This window comes from Poecile atricapillus, chromosome 3, assembly GCF_030490865.1.
Source record: "Poecile atricapillus isolate bPoeAtr1 chromosome 3, bPoeAtr1.hap1, whole genome shotgun sequence".
In the NCBI taxonomy this organism is placed as follows: domain Eukaryota; kingdom Metazoa; phylum Chordata; class Aves; order Passeriformes; family Paridae; genus Poecile; species Poecile atricapillus.
This window is the reverse complement of record NC_081251.1, coordinates 100,369,579-100,389,755: the sequence shown is the minus strand read 5'-3', so window position 1 is coordinate 100,389,755 and position 20,177 is coordinate 100,369,579. Positions and strand designations below refer to the sequence as shown.

The following is a 20,177-nucleotide window of genomic DNA, read 5'->3' as shown; positions in this document are numbered from 1 at the left end:
CAATAAAATAATACCTTCTTCTTTCTTTCTTTTCATCTGTTGACATTTTAGGAGCATCTTTTGTATTTAAACATTTTATCTGTGTCCCAGAAGGAGGCAGAGTTCACTTGCAGAGGCTGGCTGTTGCCCCTGTCACAGGTGGAAGCATTGTCTCCAGTGGCTGATCCAAGGACGAAAGGGGAAGGAAGCAGCTGCAAAAAAAACACACGAGGCTTTTCATTCTTCTGAACAGCTGCTAAAGCACTGCCTCTCTGGGATCTAATAATCCCATGATACTACAAGATCCCTGCAAGTAGGAGCTTCTGGGCCAGATTAACCAAGTGAAAACTAGTTCCCACACCATACCCATGCATGGCTAACTTTCCACTGCTTTTCTTCACACAGGAGTCGGCCTTGCTTGTTTTGTTCTGCCCCTGTCAAGGTATGAATTGATTTTGTTTGGGAGATGGTAATAGCTAGTTTTCTCTTGTCTATACACTGGATGCAGTCTAGCATGTATTTCCTTGTCTAAACTCTGATACCAGCTATATGAAGTAAATTTCTATTTCATATACTGTCATGAACCTGCCTGGACATCTGCACAAATCCTCTGGCTGCTCTGTGTATCTCACTGGCAATTCTTCTCTCATTTCAGAATGCAGTATTTTGATGGGCAGCTCATTCAAAAGATAAGAAATCCTCCACAGCTGCTTCTGCTAACAAAGAACCAAAAAGGTTTTCCTTAATCAACCAAATATTTGACCGTTCTATGTAAGAGATTTGTATGCCAAAAGCTTGTGAGAATCCCCCAACTATATTTTCTGCCTGAGAAAAAGGCTGCCTCTCCACAGACCCTGCCTGAACAGAGACCTGCACATCTCAATACCTTGTACTGTGAGTTCCTTCTAGTTCCTGCCATTAAGATGGCCTATCTAGACCGGACAAACATGGCAAGTCAGTCCCACAGAGACTTTCAGAAGAGTTTTGTTATTACCATAGCACAGGAGAACAATGCCATCATCATCACTGAAACAGGCCAGTTGTCTCAAACTGCAGCCATCATGGTCAGCTCATATCCCCCCAGACTCTCTTGATTTCTCTTCAAAACAAATTCATTCCAAAGAATTTTCCACTAAGCAATAGTAACAGACAATAAACATCAGGCAGGAAAGAAAAAGACAGTTCTGGCTCAAGAGCAGTTGCTATAAATCCAGCATGCATCATTTAAGGTGAAAATTAGAAAAGCCATACACATTATAGCAGTAACATTGAGGAATGCCCTTCCAAGAGCAGCAGTGCATGAAAAAAAGATGAACTGCTTAAAAACTGAAAATTGAACAGCCTACAAACAGGATAATATCTTAAGCACATATTGCAGAACTTGAAACTTAAATGACTTCAAGTCCTGTGTTTCCCCTCCAATCCTACCTACTGTCCACAAGACAGATTTTCTCAAGCCATGCTCCTGATTTCCTGCAGTCTCAACTTGAAGCAAAAAAGTGTCGTATTTAGTTTCACAGTGTGAAATTTAGTTTCTTAAGAAGGGACAGGGAAGAAAGCTGACTGTATGTAGAAAGCCTGTAATGATGTACATCTAAAATGTGTCATTGAATCCCTGACTACTCAGAAGATATATTTTTAATTGCCTGGGTTAGTGAGACTCATTTTCAGTGATATGCCCAAGTATGAACATTTAAGGGCACTGAAGTCCCATATCATCATTCCTGAAGCTTTCTAATCCATAAAGAATATCTCATGAATTCCACTGGAAACCAGTTAAAAGAGACATTAATATATATTACTTTGATTGTGCTTCTTCAAATATTTGCATGACAAACTTGCAGATCACAAATATTTCTGATCCCTCAGGATGATTGCCCTTTATACCACCTGATGACAGATATCACAAAGTTTTCATCTACCTTCTGAATTGGAGTGGCTTCCTTTCCTAATAAAAAAAGGCTTCCCCCACTGTCATTATATATGCAATACTATTATATATGAGAACAAAAGGTAGAGCTGATAGTTTTCTTGGGTTGGCAGGAGGCTACTTTGCATCATTCAAGTAGGCACTGTGAGGTTTTGATATTTACTGACAAAATAATTACAGGCTGTTGCAATAGAATACCCAGCATGACTAATGAAGACACCTCACTAGAGTACAGATATACCTGTAGTTTCAGGAGAATGCTGATGATGTATCTTGATGTAAACATGATTAACTACCTTCTTAAATTAAGATTACAAGATCAGCTTTACCCAAATAGCTTAGAAAAATACTTGAGAAAAATGGTGAAAGAATAAGATAAACATGTGTGTATATGGACATTCTCAAATTTTCCCGAGACAAGGGAAGTTGCATCCTAAGGGTTAACAAGGTTGGGACTGCAGAAATTGATAACTGACTGCTAGTTGTTTCCTGCTCTGTTATCTCTATTGATAGCAATACAGGTGTCCAATCACACCTATCTGGCTTCTGCTGAGTAAACCTGGGATTTCTTTGCAATGGTTTTTCAGTGATCCTTCCAGGAGATAAATCAGCTCTAGAAGAGCAACTCAAGTTAAGTGCTTAAAGGAGCCAACACCACTCACTTTGTTAAAGACAACACACAAAAAAGGTTTTACTCCCTTGAACAAAGTATAAGCTATTCCATATAAACAAAAACACAGTGGAGTAGAATTCAGAACTCCAAATCCATCTCCCCTTGAAGACCATAATGGTTCCAATCCTAATTGGATTACGTACATAAAAGCATTTCTGTCCCAGAAAAGTTGCATAGTGGTCCTAAAATATCATTTGGTTTATCACCACAATAGAATATTTGAGATACAAAGGAGATAATTTAATTTCTGTGTCATAAAGCTTGTGATCTACAACAAAAGCTTCAGGGGAAAACAAATAAAAAAAAGAGCTAAAATAGCCCAGAGGAAAGACCTAGTTCTCTTGTTACTATTCTTATGGTGGTAATTACTGCAGCAGATAATAGCTTTTAGAAGGGAGCCTGTTTTTAGTGTGGAGCCTGTAACAGTCAGCCTCCTGCATACTCTGTGTCTTACAGAATGTTAAGCACAAAGATGCAAACAGTAGCCAGCACTGAGAGCTGAAATATCACAAGTAAACTGACAGGATTCCAATACCATTGACACCAAGCTATTGATACCAAGTACCCACATCCTGAGGAACTTCAATGGTCATCTGAAATACCCTCTTTTTTTCATCATCACATCATCCCATATCACAGCTGTGCATGGAAGAAAGTCAGATCTTTATTTTAGTGAATTGATCTGTTGTACTGGTCAGCAAATATTTGTCCTTAGTATTTACTTGTTCTGATTTAATCTTAATTCAGAAGGTTATTGCTGTCAGCCACATTTACAGTGATGGTGAACAAAGATGAGGAACAAGGCCCCAGCCTGTTATTCCCTGCTCTGCCACTTCTCCTTTAGACAGAGCAGCTACAGAATAGGGGAAGAACCACAAACTAGCAGAAGACCCATAACATCAAGGAGTGGCAGCCAGTTAGAGATGTGGTGATTACTACTTTAGAAACAGCTAAATGTGATGGTAGACAGGTTTTCACTAGACGCTGCTTCAGAACCTGTATTTAATTCTTCAAAGGCTCCTGCCATTTCTTATACTGGCCTCTTCCTTTACAAAATGAAGACCTTAACCAAGATGGCCTTAAAACCCCCACTTTGATCCATCTACTGGAGTTATGTATTGACTAGTCTCAACTTTTCTATGAATAAAACAAATACTTAGAAAAAAAAAAAAGAGACATTTTTATTTAATATCTACCTTTTACATTGTTTAAAGTGTACAAAGCCATCCTTATAAAAGGAAGACGCTTAGAAAACCATCCTGTTATATTCATTACACTTCTCAGTTCTATGTGGATAAAAAACCTAATTTCACCTTAGGAAAGAAACTACCACAGTACAAAAGCTGGACAACCTGCCCAAACAGCAGAACAAGCAGTAATGACACCAAGGGTGAAATGTTCAAGAGTACTCAGCGCTGAGCTCTTTTCTCACTAAACTCAGTGGGAGAAAAGCTAAATAAACATCAAATGCTTTCTGAATAATTCCACCTAGTGAGAAATCACCCACTGTTTTCACTGAGACTAGAATCTGGACTCAGAACCCATACCCTGTTGACTGAAGCATAACATGTACATATCTTCACTTTGTTTACAGTTCTCAGGACTGATGCCCCAGAAAAAATGATGCAAAGCCAAAGTAAGATCAATTAAGCAGAAGTAAACATATTAGACTGTTTTTCCACACTGACCTGAGAGGCACAATAACAGCACAAGAATAACGAAAGTATTACTATTTTTCCTGGAAGTGTTTTGTTTTGTTTTCTGGAAAAAGAAACAACTATAAAGAATTTTATTCCACAATGCATAATCCAGTGGATTTCCAAGGGCAGGAGAGTTTAGAGAGTTCAAAGCATATTCTCTTATCACAACTCCAATATGTCTGTTATATCATATTTGGTTAAAAAATTCTAGTGAGTACAGACTCTCAATTAATGCTTCAGTCTTCTAAGATATAAATGGAATGGTTCAATAAAACCAACAACTCAAAATAACTCAAAAAAAGACACACAGATAAAATTAAGTACCCACCAGTTTTGGGGCACTGTCGATGACCTCTTTGTTTTTATATTTTCCCATGCTTTGAGTTTCTCAGGTCTCCTAACCTGACCAGTTTCATGTCAGCATTCCTTGTAAGAAAAAAACATAATTGTCCCTGATCCCTTCCCTACATTGACGTCAGGGGAGATTTGGATGCAGAAAGGTGACACAATGTTCAGGATAAATGAAAGGGAAAAACAATTTTAGAGCTTTCATGGTCAGGGTCTGCTTATTTGTGAAAAGCCTGACTCAGCAGTGATTTAACAAAAAGCAGGCCCCTATTGGGCGAGGAGAGGGAGAGGATCCCAGGGCTGGTCAGCTGGAGAGGTCAGCGGCAGGACTGGAGGGCAGGTCAAGGGCCTGGCCAGCAGTGCCTGGGCACTGCTCCCAGTGAGGGTAGGCAGGGATGGCTAACAGGGCAGCAGCAGCAGGGTATTGCTCTTGCCTGCCCTGCTCTGCTCACTCCACAGCCTCCAGCGGGACACCAGCACTGGGACAGGGATTACCACCACTGCTCCAGGCTAAGACTTGGTGCAGACCAGCTTAAATGCAGTGAATGTTCTCACAAGCAGATATTAAAAGAAGAGAGGACCTGCAAAAAGCCCAGACATGCAACTGCTGGTATAAAGGATAATGGTGAGCAAGGACCAACACTCAATAGAACCCCAGTGAGCCCCATAGTGGCTGCTTTTTCCAGTTTGACATGGGCTCAAATGACCAGCCTAGGAGCACCTGCTCTTCCAAGAAGAGTCATGGGAGAGACATGTAGGTAACATAACCACCAAAAGCTGAACCAACCAGGGGCTAGAGAGAGAAATGGCTAGGGAAGACCTGAGACACTTTAAAAGGGAAAATTAACAAAAAAAAAATTAAATTTCAGGAAAAAAAAGTGAGCAAAGAAAAAATATTTGATGGGACAAATACAATAGATTCTTTGGGGAAGAGAAAAAGATCACTAAATTAATTTAGCTATCAATTAAAAAGTCTTCTGGCCCTGCCCTGACTGACAAGGCAGAGTAGGATGGTTTTCTACGCAATACAACTTCTCCTGCACTACACAGGACAGTTCAAAAGCTGCCTTGACAAGCTATAAATTATTAACTTAATCCACATTGTGCAAACAACAGAGCAAAAGATTACAAAATCCATTTATGCAATTGAGACATGCTACATTGGGACACCCAGACTATACCTCAACAAGGTGATGGACCTCTTCTACTTTTTATACATGAAATGGAAAACACGGGAAAAACAGACACACATAAGGTAAATTTGATTTAAAATGGGGAAATCCTACACTGGAAAAAAAGAAAAACATTTTGCAAATTACTCATTGACATTCTGCCACACAACATTACTAATATTGAACTTCAACAAAAAGACAACCCAACAACAGCTGTTTATTCTATTTACTCCATTGTAAAAACCAAAAAGGATCCAAAATTTGAGAATCTACATAAACTAGGATAAATCAACAATATAACCTTTTTTCCTCTGATTTATGTTCTGGTAAGAAGATGACAGGTTTCCTGTAAGCTTCCTATTTAAAGAAATTCCTCACAAATTATTTTAGCAAGTTGTTCCTGATGTATTGATAATGCAAGCCTCTACAAGTGCTCCCCACAACACAAGAAGTTTCCAAACAATTATGACTGACTAATTACAACTACAAAATCATAGAATTGTTTAGGTTGGAAAAGATTTCTGAGATCAAGTCCAACTGTTAACCCAGCACTGTCAATCTAAACCATGGCTCTGAGTGCCACACCAACAGATGTTTTAAATACCTCCGGGGATAGTGACTCAACCACCTCCCTGTGAAATCTGCTACATGGCTTGACAACCCTTTCCATGAAAGAAATTTATCCAATCTAAACCTTCCTGGTGCAACTTGAGGCTGTTTCCTCCTGTTTCCCCCAGGAAACGAGACTGATCCCCGCCTGGCTACAGCCTCTTTTTGAGGTAATTGTAGAGAACAGTAAGGTTTCTCCTGAGTCTCCTTTTCTCCTAGCTGAGTCCCCCCTCAGCTGCTCCCCATCAGGCTTGTGCTCCAGACCCTTCCCCAGCTCCACTGCCCTTCTCTGGAGTCTCTCCAGCCCCTCAATGTGTTTCCTGTAGTGAGAGGCCCAGAACTGAACTCAGGATTTGAGGTGTGGCCTCACCAGTGCCGAGTACAGAGGGACAATCACTGCCTTGGTCCTGTTTGCCACATTTTCTGATGCAGGCCAGGATGCCATTGGCCTTCTTGGCCACCTGGGCACGCTGCCGGCTCACATTCACCCACTATTGACCAGCACCCACAGGTCCTTTTTAACCAGGCAGCTCTCCAGCTATTTTGCCCCAGTCTGTGGTGATGCCTGGGGTTGTTGTGAGGATGCAGGACTGGCACTTCAAGTTATTGAATCTATAGAGCCGGCCTCAGCCCAGGAATCCAACCTGTCTGTATCCCTTTGTGGAGACTTCCTACCCTCCAGAAGATCAAGAGTCCCACCCAGCTTGGTGTCACCTGCAAATTGGCTGAGGTTGCCCTCTTCCAGATCATTGATAAAGATATGAAACATGACTGGCCCCAGGGCTGAGCCCTGGGAAACACCACTTGTGACTGGGTATCAGCCGGATTTAACTCCTTCCACCACCACACTGGGCCCAGCCATCCTGACAGTTTTTTTACCCATCCACAGCCTTTCTTTCATCCACAAAGACTCAGAAGACTCAGACTATATATGCTATTGAATCACTTGAATATCATCATACAACTGAGAAGTATTTATTTTCTTGCCTGGAGAAAGCAAGCTCTTGCCATTCTTGCTTGGTGAGATTTTATAACCCTCTTCACCAACTCCCAATTAAAAATTCAAGACCAAATTTAACATTTCTCTTTTCTTTAGCCTTTCCATGTTAAGTATGCATAAAGATCACTGCACACAACATATTAAACCTTTGATCTGTTTATCCTACATCTCACACAGCATTTTAAATAAGCACCTTTGAGGTACAGAAGTGAGAGTTAGAACGACAATCTGGTTGCCAAGTTATGGCAATGTATTGGAACTCCCTTTCCTCAAGGAAAATGAGAACTCACTCCAGATGACACCTACTTTATGGGACAAGCCCCATACTTGGAAAAGCACAGGCAGGCAACATTCTCTGAAAAGATGACAATGCTCTGATGAAGAGGTATCAAATGACTTATGAAGTTAAAAGAGGCCTAGATTTTTTTTTCCACTAAGATGTCAGGGGACATTTATTTGATGCCATATTCTGTATTTTAAGCCTTCTCTTAGGTAGCATGGCATGCAGCCTGGGCCAGTAATTACACAAGAGGCAAACTGATTTTACAGCACTCTTGGAGGCAGTGCTACACTGAGTTGAATGCACCTAAGTTCAACAGGAGACTTTCTGTATAAATATGTCCACAGACTAAGCCAAGCAGGGGTTACAGTGTTCACACAGTCAGACATCTCGTCTGTGATTATGACCAGGCATTTTGAGATTCCCATTTAGCACCACAGAACTTCCAGGTACAAGAAAGGAAAGGCAGAGATAAATAAATCTTAATATTTCTTTTTTTTCCGATTCCTTCAGTTTTTAATCTATCTCCTCCATAATAATTACCTTAAGACCATGACTCTTACTGCCTTCAGTTGAGCTTTTACTCAGAATCCACTTTGTCTTTGATTCATACAGAACTGCGACTTCAAAAGCTCCTTTGATATATGTAAACAGAAAAATAATAAATAGGTTTTGACAATGACTCCCCTGAAGGAATTTCTTTAATTGATCTGACTACAATATTTATGCCAAAATTTTGTGTATCTCCACTGAAAACCCAAATTGACTCAGGACTCATGCCATATGTTTCAGACTCTTCAGCCCATGTCTGAGTGCAGAAGCAATACTGTACTGCAGAATCACACTCCAGAGTGGATCACTGCTGCCTCAACTACTGACCATGCTGCCACCAGAAGGGTGATGACCCCTCTGATAGAGGTTGTTTGTCTGGAAAGGTGATGACATATTTCCCTTCCTTATATTTGTCCCCTATTCAGTTGCCTACTTCTGCTCTGAAGAACACTGGCTTACTGCTCCCTTCATAAAGTCTCCCTGACATTGCTTGAATGTCTTCCCCTCATTTAATTTCCTTCTCCTGGGCTGTGCTTCCCAAGGACCATGCTAAACAGAACAGTGTCTTCTATTTGACTTTTTCAAACTTGTGTTCAATAAGGTGCTGTGGCTTGTTTTTTTTTTGCTGGTGCATCTCACCGTTCACATTTTATCAACAAAAAATTTCCTTTCCCTTTTGATTACTGCTGGGCATTCTTAAGGCAGTGTAACAGCAGCCAAAACCTGACCAGATAGGCTAAAAACATGGCACAAATACATGTATTCAAGTCTGTTGTAAGCATACACTGTTTTAAAAAAAGACTGATTGCAGAAGCAGCTCTTTGATCAGCATGTTTAAGCAGCAAGAATTGAGAAACCTAAGTACCTGAGTAACCAAATACTTACATGCATATATATATATATATATATATATATATATATATATCTTATTCAGACATCTGACTCTGCTGGTTTTCCTCCTGCTCCTATGACAATGGGTTCTTCTCAGGAAATGTTTCATGACTGCATTCACTGGAATTATTTTATTGTCAGCTAGTTCCTCTTCCATGAAGAAAATCAAACAATTCTTGAAATAAGAAGTGTTCCTAATACACACAGGATTTTGACAGATTCTCTGCACTTTTTTCCCTCAGCTGGTAACTTTAGTTTCCTCATTCCAAGTACAACCAGCTTCTTTCATTTGGTGCAAAGTGAACCTGTACCATGCCATCTATTCAACACTTTTCCATTGCCTGTACTCTGATTAGTCTATTGTTTTCCTCTTGTGGTTCTTAATCTTCAGCATCCAGAAAAAAATTTTAAGCCCTCCCTTATATCTGTGCTTTTGACCCCAGTTAAAGTCTTTCTGTTGTCAGTACTTTTTCCCATAATAAAACAAGTTACTCAGTCAGCTTTTCTGACTCAACTAAGCATTGTTCACCTAGGCTTCTATGCTCAGGTTAAAGGATTTACCTGACCAACCTTAATATCTGAGCCCTGTAGTATTTTCTAAGCAGCTTAGGAACCAAGGAAACCAGCCAAGAACATGATCATCAGGACAAAGAATCCACAGGTATGTCCACCAGGCAGAGTATCACCCCAGGCCCCTTCTTGACTTCCTTGAGAGTGAAGGCAGCAGACCTCCATCCTAGGCTGTGTAGTGCTCCTCTGCACCTCCTATTTCTGACCTCAGTGTAGAGGAGACTTGGTTGCAGAAAAGAGCATCATCTGCCTTGTGGGATGGTCAGTGGCTCTTTGGTGTGGATGTATGGGTTCTCCTTGCAGCTGTGTTCCTGCATTCCAGGATCAAGCCAGCTGGCTTCCTCCAGTGCTCCTCATTCCTTCCTGAGTGTCCTGCAGGTGGAAACCATGTGTGGCCACTTTTGCAATTCAGTCACCACCCACAGAAGGTGTAGCAACCAGCATGTTTCACCTTGTGTGGTACCTCTTATCTGGCACCCTTTAACAAAGGTATCAGAACTACATTCCCAACAAGTCAGGACCAAAAACAAGGGGAAGAACTCCAGAGACATAGACAGAAGCAGAAACAGCAGTGGAGAGAGAGTTCCTTGTTTCCCCCTGGGGAGGTAGAAAACAGAGAGGCTCCTGCTGTCCTCTCTCACCTGAAGAAGAGAGATGGTCTCTGCCAAACAAATTATGGTTAACTTTGGTTTCCTTGCCACCCTAGATCCTCTTAGTAGTCTAAAGAAAAAAAGTCTACAATCCAAAATAGCTTACTATTTTTCTATTTGTTAGAGCAAGCAGCTTGATGGCAACAAGCTTTTCAGGCCTAAAACAGACCCTAAATTAGCTTCTTGATTTTTAAACATATTTATTTTTGTGAACTCTATGCCTGAGGTCACTGCTCTGCTAGACAGGTAATCCTGAAATGAAGCATCCATACCTGTTTTGCCCAGCCTCTGTAACTTTTCCACTATGTATGTACCATTAGAGAGGAGAAATTCAGAGCTAGCTGTGATTTCCCTTGCCCCACACAATCTCTTCTAATAAAGCACACCTCTGCCAGTTACAGCTTCCCCTTCTATTCCAGCCCACACCATGAAATGCTTCAGTTAAATCAGTGCAGTGGGAATCCGAAGGGCACAGGAATCTCTTCTTGAAAGAATGCTTGGATACCTTCCTTCTGTGTGTCTCTGGCTGGCCATAAGTTTTTCTGCCACACCTCTTTCCCTCTCCTCCAAACAGGGGCCCCATGCTGTTGAGGAGTGAGGTAGCACCTCCAACCCTCCACAACTACCACTGCAAGGAATGTGTGTGAGGTTTGTGGATTGCCAGCATGGTCCAGTACTGATGGGCAGATTGAGTCTCAATGAACCACGCTGGCTACCTGGCTGCTGGAAAGCCAGTCTGGAGTGTCACCTCAACATCCACAGGAACAGAGTGAAAGATGCCACGAAGCTTAACTGGAGATGGAAGGGGAATTTGAAAATGGCACATCCCTCTTTCGAAGTAAATTATGCAATCCCACAATGACAAAACCTATCTGGGAAACAGACATGGCAGAGGACTGTAAAGTCAGATGTGGGATCCTACACGTCACTGACCAATCCTTCAAAGTGTATACAAGAAACAAAGCAAATAAGATTTCTGCTCTGACTCACTCATATAATAGGATGCCTCAAATGACTCAATGGTATACTGTCAAATGTGTCATTCCGGAAAGTTTGTACAAATACTCATAATTACCCAGGAACTGATTATAAATTGGCAAACCAAAGGAGACATCCCATTCACAGCGTAATCCTTTTGCATCCTCCTAGTGTGCATTTGAAATTAATAGGATATGAACAGTAAACTTAAAGCCACCTCAGTGGAATTTACCTATCAGGTACAGGCCAAAAGATGTACCTTACAGATGAAAGAGTGCATACAAGAATACTGACATTTTGCCAAAGAAAATATTGCAATAAATTATTCTCTGCCAAAAAGAATTGCAGAATTACTGGAGTAAAAAGGCTTCTGTGCATTTATTCACACTGGTACACCCCAGAAGTAGCTGACACATATAAGCCAACTACAGCAGAGACTTCAAAGCTATACCAGTACACAGCTGTTAGAACAGGATCATCACAGAGGAACCATCAGAACACTACCAAGGGTAGTTTTGGTCAACTGCACTGCTTCCTGAAAACAAATCCTAAAACTCCACATACAGAAACCCTTTTCTTCAAACCACCAATTACTGCTTTCAATTGGGTCTTTGTAGGGTATACCTCCCCAAGAGTATTATGAAGTTGGCCTTATGTATCCCATATCTTTCCAATTAGGCTTCCAAAGTCAATTATTAAAGTTATAATTCAAATCAGAAATTTTAAATCTTCAATGTGCAATATTAACTATTTGAGAAGAGCCTGTAGGAAATCGCAGAATTCCTTTAAGTCTACTTTACCCAAAGTTAAAGGTTGATTTGAGAGGATCTATGCTTTACAAACATCAACAAATACATTAATTCATTTTTGCACATTACTAGTGCTGGGCCACATTTTTCTGCATAGTAGCTTCATGTTTCTATGTTACAAAGAGCTAAAATAATCTATGAACATTAAGAAGCATTGGCACAACACCCTGCAATATGGCTACATGGAGTTTTACGCACAGAAGAAGCAGAGACACGAAAAGAAATACTTAGATCATAGAGTGAATCAAAAGTGCACAGGAAAAAAAGACAATAAATCTACAAACCCATTCCTACAATGTCTTGGAAAAGCCCCTTTTAAGTGACTAAACTATCCAACTAATTTTGTTGCTTCAAAATATTTCTTCAAAATAATTTGCTGGAATTGATGTTACAGCTTTTTACCCAGTAATGAGGGGCTTGACCTTGATTTTCAAGATTGATTCTCACAAGAAAAATCCAGGTTCCTTCTTAAATTATTAGAAAACAGCAAATCCAATACTTCAGAGAAAAATTAAGAATGTTTCCACCTGCTTCTGGGGCATGGTGGGCAGGGAAGAAGAGTTTTCTACCAGACTCTCTCAGCTGATCCAGCAACAGACCACAGGAGAAATCGCTGATTTTATCTAGAGCTTTTTACTCTCCTTTTGCCTGCAAATTCCTCCTCTTTCTCAATAATTACCTTATTAAGGTGTTACCCAAGATCATCTAGTATTTTTGGTTATAGCTCTACCTTCCCACATATCAGTATGTCCACTTGCTCTGGAAGTTTTTGAACAGAACTTAACTATTACCTTTAGAGCCCTCCTCAGAGGAGCACCTGGCATGCACAAAATCAGGGAAAAGTGAGTCCCCAGTCTCATCCTACCCACACATGTGCTCGAGACACAATGAACACCCTCCCAAAACAAACACTTCCATCCAGGAAGAATTGTCCTGCAGAACAAATCCAGCTCATATATCAAATCAAACACTTCCATCACATGTGCTTGCACTCCTTTTGAAGGTTTAATTTTGGACTATTAAAAGTCCATTCAATCAAAAACAGCAAAAGCTTAGTGTCCTTTTCCAAGAAGTGAGCAGTTATGCAGATTGCTCCAGGAACTACCAATTGCACAAGCTTTGTAGGGTATTATTTGTAATTTTATCTTGCCAAATTATTTACATAATAGTGGTGCTGATTAAATTTCTCCAACAGTTTGATGGGCCAGTGCTAGCTTGCCTCTGGTTCAAAGACAAAACATAGAATAAAGTGAAAACTAAATCATTTGTAAAAATCACTATCTTGTACTAATTAGGCTGCTAATGTTTCACTTTAAATTTTGGTATTTTACCTATTATCTTAGATAACTAGAGCCCTTACTCAAAGTTAAACCTGCTGTACTGCAGTTAAAAATTACCTTTCATTTCTCCAGTCTTTGGCAATTCTGCCCCTTGAGGTTTCTTTTAAACAGGGAACATGTCCAACCCAAAGTGATCTTTCATTGATTTACACCAATTAAGAATTTGCAAATACTTGCTGCTGCTGGAAAGAGATGTGTACCTATTCTTGCTACTCCTTCCAGATTTATACCAGTGATGGACTTTTTCTGTTTATTCAGTTTAATGCTGATAAAAATCATCAGGATTATGCAATTAGCATAATAGCTACTAGTAAAAGATACTTGCTGAGATTTTGATTGCATTTTAACACCCAGAAGTTCTACATATAGCTTTGTGGTTCTCGATTGGACAATTAATACAACCTTGCTTTTTGTGGTTAGGCTGAAAATTTATTCTCTCTCTAGCGATAACAAGTTTGACACCCTTAAGTTTGCCTATCCTGGTAATGATGTAATCAATAACACACTTGTGTTTATTCTGGACTGAGTACCATAAGAATTTGGTATTCACTGTACTGAAGTACAGCCTACAGATGACACTTGATTCCCTAGTTATAATGAAGACAATTATTAGTGGCATCAAGCCAGTAACGATGATTTTACAGGTAATGGTGTCAATTCAATATTCAGCTCAGATAATGAAATACCCTACAAAGGTGTGTTTACTCACTTGTTGAGACCACAGTAGACAAAAGCAATTAGTTTAAACTGTTTTAAAATAAAAAATTTTAAAAGTTCTGCTTTTTTCACCTCTTCCAATAATAATGTCATGAGATGTCCATTATCATGAGCTCTTTTTAGATTACAAATCCATCATTTGCATTAAATAATCAATGCTACACTTTAATAAGTCACATGGAAGCACTCATCACTACCTGACCAGCTTCCTCTTGTTCTTCACCACAATAGCAGAAAATTACTCCTGTGGCCTCCAGCTGACACCTCAAAGCCCAGCTATGAGGAAGGCATTTTTACAGATGTGTATATGCTTTCCCTTCACAATCACAGAGCAGCAGACACAGTCTGATTTAAGCAACCTGTTGTCTTGAGATGAGTATGTGAAGAATTATCATGACTTTGATCCAGCCTTTTGTAGCAAACACCTTGATGGTGTATCAGCTGCAGCTTGCAACACCTTTCCAGCCTCTTTCCCACTTCAGATGAATGGCACAACCTGAGCAGAGCCCATGCACTTTGGAACATTCACCAAGGATTTCACTATTCCCACAGCACATAACTGGTTTAAGGATTATTCATGACAGGCACACCCATGTCACTAATCCTCTTCGAAAGTGACAGAAAAAGAAAATGTTGAAATTAGAGTTTTTAAAGAGTGCTCTCAAAAGCCAAGTTTTTGTTCAAAGGCAGTGAGAGCCTACAAAGCACATTCTGATGAAAGAGCAGCATCACAGTTGCCTTATGTTATGCCTTCAGGGCAGAGCTTGCTAGGAAAAGCAATATCACGTAGTTTAGTATTCCTTACAATACTTAATTTAGTCATCTCTGGGGACATATGCATATGCTCTCCTTTTTTGGAAATCATTATATGTGTTTCTTACATCAGTGATAAAGGAAAGGGGAAAAGCATGCAATGCCCTTCAAAAGAAAATTAAACTGATACTGAATATTTCCTACTTCACATAGTCTTGGATTGTTTCATGATGGACGTGTATTCCACCATGCAGAGTTTGTCAAACCTTCTAGTCACACCTTCTTGCAAATTCCAGTGTCACACCTACAATTTCCTGGACACAGTAATCTATTTTTGAGACAAGCACTCCCTGAAAAATTGGTTCTTATATATTTCTAAAGTGAATATCTATAATATGATGGAAGCTGTGGGAAGTAGCAAGTGTAAGTATTTACCCTGGCTAAACACTGTCTTTTTTAGACAGAGAATTCAGACAATTTGACTACCTTCTAAAAGCTGTTTATACAACTTGTTTGTTCTATTATTTGCTTCCCATTTCATTAACTTTGCAACACCAAAACATGTGCAAGCATATCTTTGTCATTGCCACATTACAGATTTTCTTCACTAAGGTACTTAGCTCCTGCAGCCTTGCTGGAAATGTCAGAGAAGCACATCCCTGCAGTCTGTCACCCATCCATGCTGATGATGCAGGTTGTGCTCTCTGCAAAGGCACCTATTTGCAGTACCCTGGAATTTTCTTCCCAAACCCAAGTTTCCCTAAATTCCAAGTTACTTGCCCCAGGAAATTCAGCTAAGCCCAAGGCAAGGACGTCTCTCTGATGGTCATCTATGGGATTCAGTGAACATCTGGCCCATATTCACTGCAGAGGCCATGCTAATGCTTTTTAGGTGGTGGAAATCAGCAGCTCACACCCATGAAAAACTTTCCTGACAATAACTGTTCTGTGCAGCTAGTACAAGAGGCCTGGTTTCCACCACACATGTTGCTGCATCAGTAGAGCCAAGGGATAGCATGCCCAGTTTCAGACTATACCAGAAAAACAGATCATATCTTGGATTTATTCTACACTGATCACATCTCTTTCAGATTCTCTTGCTAAATATCCTAAAGAATGCATATGTAGAAAGTACAGACTACACTACCCACTCACCCTGAAAGGTTTGCTTTCCAACTTGTTGAGGCAGCACTTTTGCCCCTTATATCTAAGATCAAAGATCTTAGGAATGTCCCATAGTTCTTGGATACTCTGCTGTTTCAGGCACCTCTTCCCCCTTCAGTTTAAGAAGCTCCAGCAAGCCAGACAATATAATTGCTAACAAAATTGTGAGCTTAAGACTTTTTTTTTTTTTTTGGGGGGGGGGGGGGGGGTGGTTTTGTTTGTTCTGTTTTTTAATTAAACCAATCAAGAAAGATCATTCCTCCTATTTCCCAACATTAGTTCAGCCCACTCACTACTTTTCCAGGCAGGTAAACGCAGCTGCATCTCTAACTATGAAATCTGATCAGATAATATGTAAAATACCTACATGCAGCTCCTCAGACATGCCAGCATTTTCAGAAGACAATTAGTAATAGCAGCCAGACACTTTGACCTAGCAGGATGTAGAACCAGAACTGAGCAGATTGCCAAAAGACTTCCTAATTAACTTCCTCCAGGACTAGTCTATCAGTGGGATGTAGTTTGAAGCAATTATGCATAGGAGATTTTTATAACTTCACAGTTGCATTTCCTAAATGCACACACATAAGGAACCTTGGGGATGAGTTTGCACTATGTCATTTACACCAGCTTATCATAAGGGCATATCTCACAACTGCATTTCTGTAAGCAGATGGAGTATGACATTAATAGTAAAGTCACTAACTCATATTTTAATGAGCTTTGCAGGGTATCCACAGAAGTTATACCTGGGCAATATATCAGACAGCTTTTCCTCAGCTGAACTTGGCAAGCAAAGGCAAAAAAAGTTCATCTGCTATTACAAAGGAGCACAGCTATCAAGGCTCCTCTGTACTCACCGAGCAATCTGTTGCATTACAATACTGCTAATTGCCCCAGACACTCTTCTATTTCCACAGAAATAAAGAAAAACTTCACTAATGATCTTCGGAGGTTGCAGGCTGGGGCTTTTACTTTCCCTGGAAGCTTTGTGATTCAGACAATACAACTGCAGTTGCTCTCATTCTCAAGGGAAACTAATAGACTTTCTTACTCTAGTTCCTAAAGGAGATTCCTCGTCGCTAAATGCCCTTTGATAGCAGGGAAAAGGACGTGCTGAATAAGAGAGAAAAAGTTACATCATAGGCAGATTAATACAATGAAACCAGGAGTGGGCTTTGAAGACAGCAAATATTAACTATTAGCAAATCTATCCTACTTCAGTATCTATGTGGTATGTAGTTTCAAATTTCCTGTATTCACCGGTAGCTGCCAGAGTTGCCCAACAGGCAGGAGGGGACCAGCAGCTCTGACCAAAGCCAGGGCTCCTGGCAGTGCTCAGGCAGGGACTCCAAGCATCCAGGGCCAGGGATGACCAGCCACAGAGGAGGAGGCTGTGCTCCTGCTTACAGGGGATTAAGGCACAGGTGCAGCAGCCCAGGACTGTTGCTGAGGCCAAGCCAGGGAGTTACAGAGCACATCAGTCTCCCCTCATTTGTCTTAAGACCTCTTTGTGTACACTCAAGCACTTGAACCTCATTTATGGTAAGGTCACATCAAGCAGGCTGCCAGCAAGACAGAGTCCCCAGGACCTGCACCCTGAGCACAGGCAGGGGATGTACCACCTCCTACTGCTCTGCCCCATCCCTCTGAAAGGCCAGGACATAAGGCACCTGTCTCTTTACACACAGGGCTGTTCCATGCAGGGAAAAAAACAGATCCCTCTGACAGGGCCAGCTCAACATTAGCAGGAGCCCAACCTGGCAGGATTCCCAAGAAGGAGCCCATGGACACACCTCATCCCTGCAGCAGGGAGGCAGCCCACACTGGGAGGAAGCCAGTGAGAACCACTGGGCTGACTCTTCAAGCAAGCACTGCCTCCAGCAGCCCCTCTGGATCCCTGCTCCTGGGACATTCCAGAGCAGAGGTGACAGAGGGCTGCAGAGCTCCAGGTGACAATACACCCTGACTGCAGGGCTCTCACCCTCACCCTGCTCCCAACAGGGCCAGCCAGAGACCTTGGACCCATTGCAGGTGGGCCACAGTGCCCAAAGTGCTACAGCCAGGCCTCCACTGAAACAGAGGAGCCCAGCCCAGGGCTGGAGCAAGCACTGAGCTACTGACACACCGCTCAGAACATACCAGAGATTTTTGCTTGCTTTTAAGTGGGGGAAGAGAAGGACATGCACAGACATCAGAAGCCTCCCCAGAAGGAGGCAGAGGACTCCACCCTGCTGCCAGCACGCAGCTGCTCTGCCTACCACCAGCAGGAGGCTGTCGGCAAGCACACAGCTCTTGCAGTGGCCACAGCACTCCAGTAGCCAAGGAGCTTCAGGGGCTGCCGGGCTGCTCAGATCACCAGCAGAGCCATCCCAACTGAGGTAATACAGCTCTCCCCCATCCAGAGATGCCACAGCTCTTCCCACCATATACTGGAGATACCAGAACAGCTACAGGTGAAGCCACCAGCCAGCCCTCCTCCTTTTCCTCTCTTTCCTCTGCATTTATTAACTACTCAGTTTATTACTAACACAGCCCATCTGTGGCAAGGCCCTCAGAGTATCACCGAAGATAAAAAGCTACTATTCTTTTTATTTTTAATATGAATGCTTTGCCTGAGCTCTGATTCCAGCACTTTGTCAGTCAGGAGCACACTAAAGTGCTCATTTCATCTGCTGTTCCTGACATTGCTCCACAGCCCCATATCAAAGGATCCGTGAAAATAAATGTTTATGCTAAGACTTGTGAAGACAGTCCTGGTGTATGTTGGGAGGTAGGGAAGGGGCAGACATTAAACCTGAACTGCCCCATAAGCCCCCAAGAGGCACTGAATCCTGATGGAAGTCGTAGCCAAAGAAAAAGCCTTTCCTATAGCAGAAATTTATCATTCCTCTGTTTTCCCATACAAAGGATCACACAGCTATGCCTTGCATTTAAAGACACATGTTTCCAGGGAATTATTTACTCTTTCAAACCTGACAGCTCATTTAATTTGAGGAGCACTGGTCTGACCCTACAAACTGAGTAGACACTGCACTGCTGTCATAAACTGGGTGAGCAGCTTTAGGCAAAGCACAGCAATTCAAAGAGCCATCACTGCCACAGAGGTTATTTAACCTTCCCTGCAGAAAGAAGGGAATCTGTGTAAACTGTCATTAGGATGGTGCATCATTCCAATGCATTATTCATGTCACATCAACATGTTCCAATAAATTCACCATAAGCCCCTCCATTCTCTAGGTAAATAGACCCAGCCCTAAATGCATGAAATTTAAGTAGGCAGGACAGAAGAAATGTGTGAAAATGAGGTATAAGAAATTAAATTATTTTCCCAAGATCCCTCAAGAGGCCTGTGGCAAGCTGAAGAACAAAACCTGAGCCTGCACCTAGTCATTAAACACAGTGACCTCATTCCCTCATCTGCAGTCTGAGATGTTGTTTGCCTCCTGCCCTCTTCCTCCTTAGTGTTCCTTTTCTGAGTTTTAATTCCTGTCCCACACCACATTTGGCAGACTGTGTCCACACATCACAGCCCTAGGAGGTATTATGTTATTGTAGTTGTCCATTTCAATAAGGGTTTTTGTCTCTGTATTCCCTGTTTTGGCTTGTCATGTTCTCCACCTGGTGTTTTTGAATTGTTTTTACAGGCTGCAACCCTGTTCAAACCCAGGGCATGATTTACTGGGATTTGGATGAAGTAAGAACAACAGTGCTGCATCACAGATGTGACTTCATCTGCCACCACACAAAAAAGTCTCCTCAAATAGCCTGTAAAGTAACTGATGTCAGAGTTTCCTAGAGACCTACTGCTTGTGAAACTGTAGGAGTACTTTACTAGGCAGTAATAACAGAATGAGGTGTATAATGGGGAAGAAAAATTACTGTGTCCTGTCCAGCCTTGGGGTAACCTTGAAACACTCTTTATGACAGTGCAGTTTTTATTAGTTGCTGTACCCCACTGCTAAAATGCTACTAAGAAGTTAAGTAATTAACATATTTGATTGTGTTCAATGAAATATCTTTTATTTTCTTCAGTGCAGCTATTACAAAGCTCCTGAATGA

The 20,177-nt window shown here is 41.3% G+C and overlaps 1 long non-coding RNA gene across 2 annotated transcripts; it reads left to right on the top strand.

Annotated features, from left to right (window-relative positions):
* Positions 1-8,059: 8,059 nt before the first annotated feature.
* LOC131578320 (uncharacterized) lies at positions 8,060-19,883 on the top strand. Of its 2 annotated transcripts, none has more exons than XR_009277442.1 (3): positions 8,060-8,140; positions 8,484-8,626; positions 19,763-19,883. It is a non-coding gene; the product is annotated as an uncharacterized LOC131578320 (long non-coding RNA). The 2 variants fall into 2 exon arrangements; XR_009277443.1 differs by lacking the exon at positions 19,763-19,883 and adding an exon at positions 10,929-11,636.
* Positions 19,884-20,177: the final 294 nt, after the last annotated feature.